A 10,645-nucleotide genomic window follows, 5' to 3' on the forward strand; every position below is an offset into this window, starting at 1 on the left:
GGAACAGTTATTACCCTACAACCTTCAGGCTTCTGAACCGGCGGCCGTAACTTCACTCACATCAACTCTGAACTGATTCCACAACCTACAGACTCACCTGCAAGGACTCTACCACTCAATATTAATTATATATTTGTTTAAAATTATTATTTGCACAGTTTGTCCCCTTCTGCACATTGGATGTCTGTCAGACTTTGTTATGTATAGTTTGTCATAAATATCCTACTTCTTAACTTTCCTGTGAATGCCTGCAAGAAAATGAATCTCGAGGAAGTATATGGTAACATGTACATATTCTGATAAGAAAATTTAACTTGAACTTCGCTTTGGCCACTCAAGTACAGACGTAGGGCAACTACAGTGCCTGACCAGCCGAACAAAATCTTCAGGACGTGGTTGGAAAGTCGAGCATGCAGAGGGATCCCGCACTGACACAGGGCAACGATGCACACAGCACCGACAGTCAGGACTGAACTCAGATCACTGGAACTTTTCAAGGGGTGTGGGGGCAGCAGTTCTACTAGAAGCACCACTGTGTCACACCTTCTCCCTTCTGTTTTTTTTTGCCTGTTTCAGTACCTTGGACAGATAAAGTGTTTGTCAATGTCTCCCCCACTCTCCACCTTCAGTTACTCTTCCCTGCCCCTTCCCCGACACATCACTTGATCAAAACGTAGCAAATGGTTTCAAGAATAAAGCGATTTATCCACCATGCTTAAAATACTCAAGACCCAGTGCTGTTCTGCGGAACAATGTGGGCGCGGTACGTCGGTGGTGACCATTGTGGGCGCGGTACGTCGGTGTGGACAATGTGGGCACGGTACGTCGGTGGTGACCATTGTGGGCGCGGTACGTCGGTGTGGACAATGTGGGCGCGGTACGTTGGTAGTGAACATTATGGGCGCGGTACGTCATTGGTGAACATTGCGGGCGCGGTACATCATTGGTAAATATTGTGGGTGCGGTACGTCGATGAACTTTGTGGGCGCGGTACATCATTGGTAAATATTGTGGGTGCGGTACGTCGATGAACTTTGTGGGCGCGGTACGTTGGTGGTGAATATTGTGGGTGCGGTACGTCGGTGAATATTGTGGGCGCGGTACGTCGGTGGTGAACATTGCGGGCGCGGTACGTCAGTGGTGAACATTGTGGGCGCGGTACGTCGATGATGGACATTGCGGGCGCGGTACGTCGATGATGGACATTGTGGGCGCAGTACATCGGTGAACATTGTGGGCGCGGTATGTCGGTGGTGAACATCGTGGGCGCGGTACGTCAGTGAACATCGTGGGCGTGGTACGTCGGTGGTAAATATTGTGGGCGCGGTACGTCGGTGAACATTGCGGGCGCGGTATGTCGATGATGGACATTGTGGGCGCGGTACGTCGGTGGTAAATATTGTGGGCGCGGTACGTCGGTGAACATTGCGGGCGCGGTATGTCGATGATGGACATTGTGGGCGCGGTACGTCGGTGGTAAATATTGTGGGCACGGTACATCGGTGAACATTGTGGGCGCGGTATATCGATGATGGACATTGTGGGCGCGGTACGTCGGTGGTGGACATTGTGGGCACGGTACATTGGTGAACATTGTGGGCGCGGTATATCGGTGGTGAACATCGTGGGTGCGGTACGTCAGTGAACATCGTGGGCGCAGTACGTCAGTGAACATCGTGGGCGTGGTATGTCGGTGGTGAATATTGTGGGCGTGGTATGTCGGTGGTAAATATTGTGGGCGCGGTACGTCGGTGAACATTGCGGGTGCGGTACGTTGGTGGTGGACATTGTGGGCGCGGTACGTCGGTGGTGGAAAGTGTGACAACACTTGTGCGCTGCCCCCAGCACACCCCTAGGTGTAATGGTTGTTAAGGCAAACAACACATTTCACTGTACAGTACCATGCAAAGTTCTCAGGTACACACATGTAGCTAGGATGCTTAAGACTTTAGCACAGTACTGTAGTAATTCTATATATTGCACTATACTACTGCCACAAACAAAGACAAATTTCATGACATGTGTGAGTGATGATAAACCTGATTCTGATATGGGTCTCTATTGTGGACTGAGAGTGGGAAGGGGGCAGGGAGAGGGGAATCAAGGTTGGGAAAAAGGGAAGGGAGAGGGAAGCACCAGAGAGACATTCTGTAATGATCAATAAACCAATTGTTTGGAATCAAATGACCTTGTCTGGTGTCTCAGGGCTGGGTCTGTCTGCATCCATGCCTCCCGCCCCAGCAGCCTTTCCCTTCCACCCGTCCAACATTCCTACCCTGGTGCTTCACCCTCTCCATTCCCAACATCCTTTGCTCCCACCAGATTTACAGACTCGCTCTCTGCTTCACATTGACAAAAATAATACTGGGCAAATGTCTTGGGCACCCTTGCGATAAATATGTGCCCACAACTTCTGCACAGTCATATACGTTTCAGTGCACGTGTGATAAATAAATTTCAATCAAAATCTAATCTCACAAACTGGCTTTGACAACAGGTCCCTTTACTTCAAAATCAGCTTTGTCTGCCAATTCAAGCCTAGCCTACAAAGCAGCAGAACCACTGCCAGCCATATTTCAGGACTACTTCATCAACTACCATTCAAAGCAACAGGTTTGAAATAGACTGTGGTGGAGTCCAAGTCCAGAGGTATACTTAAGGCAGAAGTTGATCATTCCCTGATTGGTCAGAACATCAAAGGATATGACAAGAAGACAGGTGTATGGGATGGAGTGGGATCCGGGATCAGCCATGAGGGAATGGCGGAGCAGACTCGATGGGCTGAATGGCCTAATTCTGCTCCTATGTCTTATGGCTTCACCATGGGCAATAGTCTCCCCACCATTGAAGGTGATGCCTCAGAAAGGCAACATCCATTGTGATGGTCCTCACCACCCAGGACATGTGCACTATCACCAGAGAGGAGGTATGGGAGCTCCAAAACGTTTCAGGAGCAGCTCCTTCCTCCGCAATTAGGTTTCTGAACAGACAACGTACCCACGAACACTGTCTCAATATATTTGTTCTTTTTTGCACTACTTAGATTTACGGAGTCACAACACAGAAACAGGCCCTTCGGCCCATCTAGTCCATGCCGAACTACTAATCTGCCCAGTCCCATGCACCTACATCCAGACCATAGCCCTCCATCCCCCTCCCAGCCATGTACTAATCCAAACTTCACTTTCATGTTGCATTTGAAACCACATCCACCACTTCCACTCTACAGCTCGTTCCACACTCTCATCATCTTCTGAGTGTTCCCCTTAAACATTCCACCTTTCACCGTTAACCCATGACCTCTGGTTGTAGTCTCACACACCTCTGTGGAAAAAGCCTGCTTGCATTTACCCTATCTATACCCCTCATCATTCTGTATACCTCTATCAAATCTTCCCTCATTCTCCTGTACAGTACTCCAGGAAATAAAGTCCTAACCTATTCAGTTCATCCCAGTAATTCACATCTTGAAATGTCAGTTTATAAATTTTCCTTATTCACACCTTATAAACTTTCTTTTGCACTCTTTCAAGCTTATTGATACATGTCTTGTAGGTAGGTGTCCAGATTAAGCATCATCAACATCTTGTACGACTTCAACATAACATCCCAACTCCTGTACTCAGTTCTCCAATTTATTAAGGCCATTTACCAGTGATGGAACTTCCAATGAATTATGGATCTGTGTTCCCAAATCCCTCTGTTCTACCACACTCCTCAGTGTCCTGCCATTCACATTTAAGTCCTACTTTGATTTGTCCTCCCAAAGTGCAAAACCTCACACTTGTCCGCATTAAATTCCATCTGCCATTTTTTCAGCCCATTTCTCCTGCTGGTCCAGATTCCGATTAACAGAGGGCAGATGAAGGATTTATGCCAGGAACTTAAGTTGCAACTTTATAAAACTCTGGTTAGGCCACACCAGGAGTACTGCATACAGTTCTGGTCACCCCCTAGGAGAAGAATGTTGGGGCTTTGGAGAGAGTGCAGTAGAGGTTAACGGGGTATGTGCTATCATGAGAGGTTGGATAAACTTGGGTTGTCTCCTCTGGAGCGCGAAAGGCTGAGGGAGATCTGACAACGGTTTACGAGGTTATGAGAGGCACAGATTGAGTGGACAGAGAAGGTCTGTTCCCAAGGTTGAAATGTCCAATACCAGGGGGCAGACATGGAAGATGAGTGGGGGTAGGGTTGAAAGAGGATGTGAGGGGTAAACTTTTTTACTCAGGCAGTTGTGGACGCCTGGAATGCTCTGCCTGATATGGTGGTAGAGGCAAATACGTTCGAAGCTTTTAAGAGAAGTTTGGATAAGCACACGGATGCAAGGAAAATGGAGGGATATGGACATTGTGTAGGTGTTATTTTTTAAATTTGGTTCGACACCACATTGCGGACGGTATGGACTGTTCCTTTGCTGTACTGTTCTGTGTTTTAATTCACACTTTAATACTCGGAGGGGTAGTGCTGGCTTGTGCTTCCAGCTCCGATCTGCCACTCTCCCCTGACCCGTTCTGACTCCCAGGGACCTTGAGAGCAGAACATCACTCAACTGCACCATTCTTCTTCTAGCTACGTCAGTTGTTGTTTTTAATCTCTCCGTGCTAATTGCTTGACAGGTTGTCATCACCTTCATTTTATCCAAAATTAGGTCCAATTAAAGTGGCAAATATATATTTCTTCATTCACAATTGTACACCGCTCAATTATTGCTTTGATCGGAAAGGATTTAAATCGGCTTGGGATTTTCTTTCTCTACACACAGAATGGCAGTAGATTTAGCACAATTACCATCCACCTGACACCAGACCTTAAGCAACCTTTAACACACCTAAGCTTCCACTATTCCCTCGTGGAGTACACATAAATGCATTGTGTTTTTGGGTTCCTCCCCTCGTGGAGTCATAGAATCTGCACGGAAACAGGTGCTTTGGCCCATCCAGTCTGTGCTGACTATTCACCAGCCATTTTACAATAACCCTATGTTAATTCCACAACCCCTTCATTCTTCCACTCACCTACCCGCCAGGGGCAATTTTACGGCGACGCATTTTACCTACCAACCCGCGTGTCTTTGGAATGTGGGAGGAAATCTGAGAGCCGGGGGGTGGGGGGGGAGGGTTGGGCAAAGCCTACGGAGGGCGTTCAAACTCCGCACAGGCAGGACCCCAGGTCAGAACCAAACCCGGGTCACAGGTTGGATGGTTGGTGTTTCGGCACCGACCAGACAACTGAGGTTCACTAGAGACCCTTCAGCGAGTTGCATCTTGGGAGGCCTCAAATGGATTTCCTTGAAATTGGACAAAGCTAATGCTGAGGGAAAAGCAGATGTCAAAGTGCAAATGGGAAATGACAGCATCTGGAAACAGGAAAAACCTGCTATACCTTGCATGTAGACACATTCTGCCAATTTACATAATCCTGAACTTACATTGCCAGGAAAAGTAAACTAGTGACGACTTCTTAATTCCCCAAGTCTCTTAAACCTTTTAGGTCTAGGTGATCATTTGATCTGATGAAGGATCTCGGTCTGAAATATCGACTGTTTATTCCTCTCCACAGATGCTGCCTGACCTGCTGAGTTCCTCCAGCATTTCATATGCGTTACTCTGGACTTCCAGCATCTGCAGAATCTCTTGTGTTTATGATAATTTGCGCTGTACTGGCATTTGAGAAGATTAAGCCATCTAAGTCTCGTGTGCTGAAAGGTTGCAGGGTCTCTCCATCCCTGCCACTTCTGCAGTGCCAGATTTCCACAGTTTTATTGAAATCTCTCTCTGCCCTAGAATTATTGTACCTCCCCCCCCCTAAATTTCCTTTATCCTGTCAGCTCTGGAGAAGGGTGACACCAGTGATGATCTGATCAAGAGATACCAGTTCTTCTTTCTGGAGGCTCAGTAGTCCGAAAATGCAGATTTAGAATACTCTGTTACCGAGGCAGAGGTAATTTTATTTTGAAATGCATCAAGTTTTTTTTCGCAAGAGTGGTAGAAGCAAACCCGAAGAGCAACTTTCAAAGGGATGTATATTTGGAAAGGAAAAAAATCAGTGGGACTCTGGGGAAATAAGACTCCTTCCTTTTCGTTCCATCACAACCACAGCAGGCAGAATGATCACAACCAGTCCCAAGATCTCTGCCATTCCAAGGACTCCAGGCTGATCAGGATGGTCTACAGTAGAAACTGGAAAAGTGGTACCACAACAGTCATGGACAATTATGTAACCGACTCACTGCCCTTAATGTTCCAGTAACGAACCCGGCCCCAGCCCTGAATGTTTTTTTTAAAGAAATAGGCCCAAACATACAACACAAGCGATTGTTTCTACAGCTGCTGACTCGAATCAAAGACTTTCTCCCCCGCTGCATCAGTGTTTGCTTCAATAAACATTTCTCTCAATAACAACCTCTCTCTCTTCACACTTTACAAAGGAGACCCTTTTTGGATTTGGACTGAGATGGGGGTGTCCCTTACCTCTAAATGTGACACCCTTTCGGATTTGCACTGTGATTTGGGAGGAGGGGGCGGGCGTGGGTGAACGGGGTCTGGGGAAGGGGAGGGGGGCGGGTAGTAACACTGCAAACACATGGTCATAGAGCTCTCAAAGGACAACAAAAGGGCACTTACACGTCAAGTTCCCCAGATGCCCTGTTTCCCAGTCAGTAGGTGTGCAGTAAACTCCTAACATATGTCAGTAAATCCAGTCTTGTCACTATGTCTGCCGCTGAACAACTTCACTTCTTCCATCTTCGGCTGTTTTCCTCTTTTACGGTGTTATTTCTCCCGTGTGTGTGTGTCGCAAGCAGCGCCCGGTCGGTGTCCAGCTCGGCAGCGAGGTGTTTCAATTGTTCCTTAGCTCCGAATTCCCTGCCGTTGTTGTCTGTCGAGGCGGGGGCGGGCGGGGGGTAAATATATAAAAGTTGAGGCTGGCAGCGGTAGGCTGTTGTTGAGAGGAAGATGCTACCGGGGATGTGTGGCGGCGCGTTTGATGGACTGTGACACATGCAACCCTGATCTCAGAGGCGTTGCCTGTGGCTTGGCCCTCCCAGTCTCCCAGCGCTTGCCTTCCTCCGACCGCCCGCCCGCCTGTCGACACGGCAGGAGCCACAGCAAGTGGGCGCCTGGTGGCCCGACCCAACTCCAAAATAATTAGTGTGGGTCACCCTTCCAAAACTCCGGGGTGGGGAGGGGTATCCGGGTTTGGGGACGAGGAGGGAGATAGTTAAGAAACAAATAGATTGCTACCTATAGAAGATAGAGAGTTAGGAAACGGGGTAATAGAGAGATCAGAAAAGCATAGGTAGATAGGTCGATCAGAGATCAGAAATCATATATATCGATAGTGATAGATAAATCAGAAATATAGGTACAGATAGACTAAAGATCATAGAACAGGGACAAATCGATCAGAAACATACAAAAAGGTAGCTAGGTAGATCGGGAACATACAGATAGACAGGCAGAAATAGTTGGACAAATGGGTAGATGAGACGGGTAGATCGATAATACATAGGCGGGTGCGGGTAAATAGACAAGCGGTAGGGTAGATAGACAAGTTAGAGATGGAGTAAGTAGATAGGGAGATGGATGAAGAATCGAGACAGATGTAGGCATTAGGATAAAGACAATCGATAACGATAAGCACAAGCTGATAAATGTGTGTTAATTATTAACTAATATGGATAAAGTATTACTTATATGTTTTCCCATTTACGATCATTATTGTTCCTCAAAAAAACAATTCACTGTGGTAAACGAGGATTTAAAAGTTAGCCCGGGTGATCCGGGCCGTGCCGGTCAGCAGCTATCCTCGTCCGTCCACCACAGCCACCTGCTCCCCTGTTCTTTTAATGTCCAGAATAAACAGATGGCTCCATTTGCTATTTAAGGGTGAAGCTGTGGCCAGTTCCTACCTGCCTTTACTATTCTACGGTTCCAGATGGTGCTGGGGACCGCTACAGACCCTTCTAATTCACAATTACATTTAATGTTCACGTAATAAAATCAGAACCTTGGTTAAAGCCTCCCTCGCCCTATCCGACTTCTTTTTTTTTGCCCTCCCTTCGTTCGAATTTTACGTTCGTTTGTTATTCTAGTCTGGTTTACTTCCGCAGAAACGTTTTTCCAATAAACACAACCTTCCCGTGGATTTGACACGCCACAGAATCGAAAATAGTAACAGGTTAGCTGTGTGATCGTATCTTCATATAATTAAGTATTGTATAATAACAGGCGTTTGGGGGAAAATGTGCAGAGAACGAACTATGAGGAGGGACAGCAGGGGGTGGGGAAAGAAGGGGAGGGTGGAGATGTTTAAAACTCCAATAAAACTGTGGATTTGGTGTGGGGGGAGCAAAAAATGTTGGGAACGTTTGACGTGAAAATGGCGGGAAAGAGCTCAAAACTTCTTATATATCTTAAAACTTCTTTTCTGTTCTCACCCCCCCCCCCCCAGAGTACATTTTTGCTGCTGTCAGTATCTCCGACTCGGTTCCAAGTCGATGCGTTTACGGGTTGCCGTTGAAGTATTATGAAGAGCCGTCTCTCAGGACGTGAATACCGGCAGGAGTGTCTTCGTCCCTTCTCCACTCTTGAGTTCGACTTAATAAGGCATCGTTTGGCAGTACAATAATTTTGTTCCCATTTCAAGGGAGAAGATAAACTGCACCGCGCTTTATAAGGATGTGATTAAATGCCATATGAAGTTCTACTGTCTGATATGCAGATTACTGTCTCGGTGATCGGCGGCTGTACAAGTTTCGAAGCTCTCACCACAAGCCTGCACTCACCTATATACCGCTGCAGCCCGCAAACATATTGGGCAAGAGCTCCCTCTATCGGTCAGCGGGGAGATTTCCCCGCCGGTGGGCAGTATGATGGCAGCTCATAATGGGTAACAGACTGCGAACCCACCAAAGTCCAGTCGATTGCTCTCCTGGGTCATGTGAACGGTTTTTTTTGCCCAGATTTACGCCTCGTTATACGAAGGTTGTGCAAGCTTTAGAGAGAGGGTGCAGAGGAGATTTACCTGGATGCTGTCTGGATCAAAGGTCCTATGAGGAAAGGTTGAGCGAGAGGGTTTTGTCTTTGGAGCAGAGGGTTTTTTTATATGGCATGGACCAGAACCATTAAGCAAGGAGTCCGTGGATCCAAGGTTGGGAACCCCTGCTTTAGAGCAAAGGAGGATGAGAGGTGACTTGAAGATACTAAGAGACATAGATCCAGTGTACAGCCAGAGACTTTCTCCCAGGGCAGAAATGGCTGATATAAGAGGGGTATAATGTTAAAGTGATTGGAGGAGAGTATGTGGGGGGGAGGGGGAATTGTCAGAGATTTGTTTTTTTTTAATACAGAGAGTGGTGGGTGCATGGAATGCCCTTCTAGACGTGGTGGTAGAGGCAGATATATTAGAGACAGTTAAGAGACTCAGAGAGGCATGAACATGATAGAAAAATGGAGGGCTATGTAGGGGGAAAAGAGTTAGATTGATCTCAGAGTAGGGTAAAAGGTTGTCACAACAGCGTGGGCCAAAGGGCCTGTACTGTGCTGTGGGGTTCTATGTTCTATTCAGGGACTTCACTGGGCAAACGAAGACCCGGTGGATGGAAGAGATCCAGTACCGAGGGTGCCACAGTAGTGTAGTGGTTAGCACAATGACACTACAGCTCAAGGCGTTCCAGGATTCGGAGTTGAATCCCAGACTGTCCTGTAAGGAGAGTGTTCTCTCCGTGGAATGTGTGGGTCTTTCCCCGAGTGCTCTGGTTTCCTCCCACAGTCCAAAGACATACCGGGTAGGTCAATTGTAAATTGTCCCATGGTCAGGTTCGGGTTAATCAGGGTTGTGGGATTGCTGGGGCAGCATGGCTCAAAGGGCCAGAAGGGCCTACTCGGCACTGTATCGCCAAATAAATAAATGAAGCAGGAAGAGTCTCAAAATAATTTATTATCAAAGTACAAATATGTCACCGTATACAACTCTGCATAATAGATTAATAACCATAATAGAATCAATGGAAGACTGCACCAACGTGGGTGTTCCAACCAGTATGTGAAAGACAAACTGTGCAAATACAAAAATAAAGAAATAATAATAATAAATAAATATCAGGAACATGAGATGAAGAGTCCTTGGAAGTGAGTCCATAGGTTGTGGGACCATAATGCCATGGAGCTTGGTAACAGGGCCTTCAACCCAACTTGTCCATGCTGACCATGGAGCCCACCACACTAGACCCATTTGCCCATGCCTGGCCCATGTCCCCCCCCCCCAAGTCCTTCATGTCCATGTATGTAGTTATCCAAATGCCTTTTCAATGTTGTTGAAATGTCCTTTTCAAGTGGCTCAACCACTTTCTCCGGCTGCTCCTTCCATACGTTCACCAGCCCCCGTGTGGAGGAGTTGCCGTCCCTCAGAGCCCTTTTGAGTCTTTCATCTTTCACATTAAACTTATGCCCTCTAGTTTTCAGTTGCCTTTCCCAGCAAAAAAAGGACTGAGAGCATTCAACTCATCTGTGCCCCTCATGGTTCTATACAAGGTCACCCTTCAGTCCCCTACATTCCAACCCTGCCCAGCCTCTCCTTGTACCTCAGGGGCTCGAGTGCTGTCAGCATGCTCTCACTAACGCTGTACACAACACTCCGGTGCAGC

At 47.2% G+C, this 10,645-nt stretch overlaps 1 protein-coding gene across 3 annotated transcripts in view; it reads right to left on the reverse strand.

Annotated features, from left to right (window-relative positions):
• The window catches only part of scn5lab (sodium channel, voltage gated, type V-like, alpha b), a 489,515-nt gene extending 482,572 nt beyond the window's left edge, over nt 1-6,943 (reverse strand). For all 3 annotated transcript variants that reach the window (XM_063044491.1, XM_063044492.1, XM_063044490.1), the window contains exon 1: nt 6,624-6,943. The gene's annotated coding sequence lies outside the window, so the exon portion shown is untranslated. The remainder of the gene's footprint in view (nt 1-6,623) is intronic.
• Nucleotides 6,944-10,645: the final 3,702 nt, after the last annotated feature.

The sequence above is a fragment of the Mobula hypostoma genome, chromosome 3 (assembly GCF_963921235.1).
Source record: "Mobula hypostoma chromosome 3, sMobHyp1.1, whole genome shotgun sequence".
NCBI lineage: Eukaryota > Metazoa > Chordata > Chondrichthyes > Myliobatiformes > Myliobatidae > Mobula > Mobula hypostoma.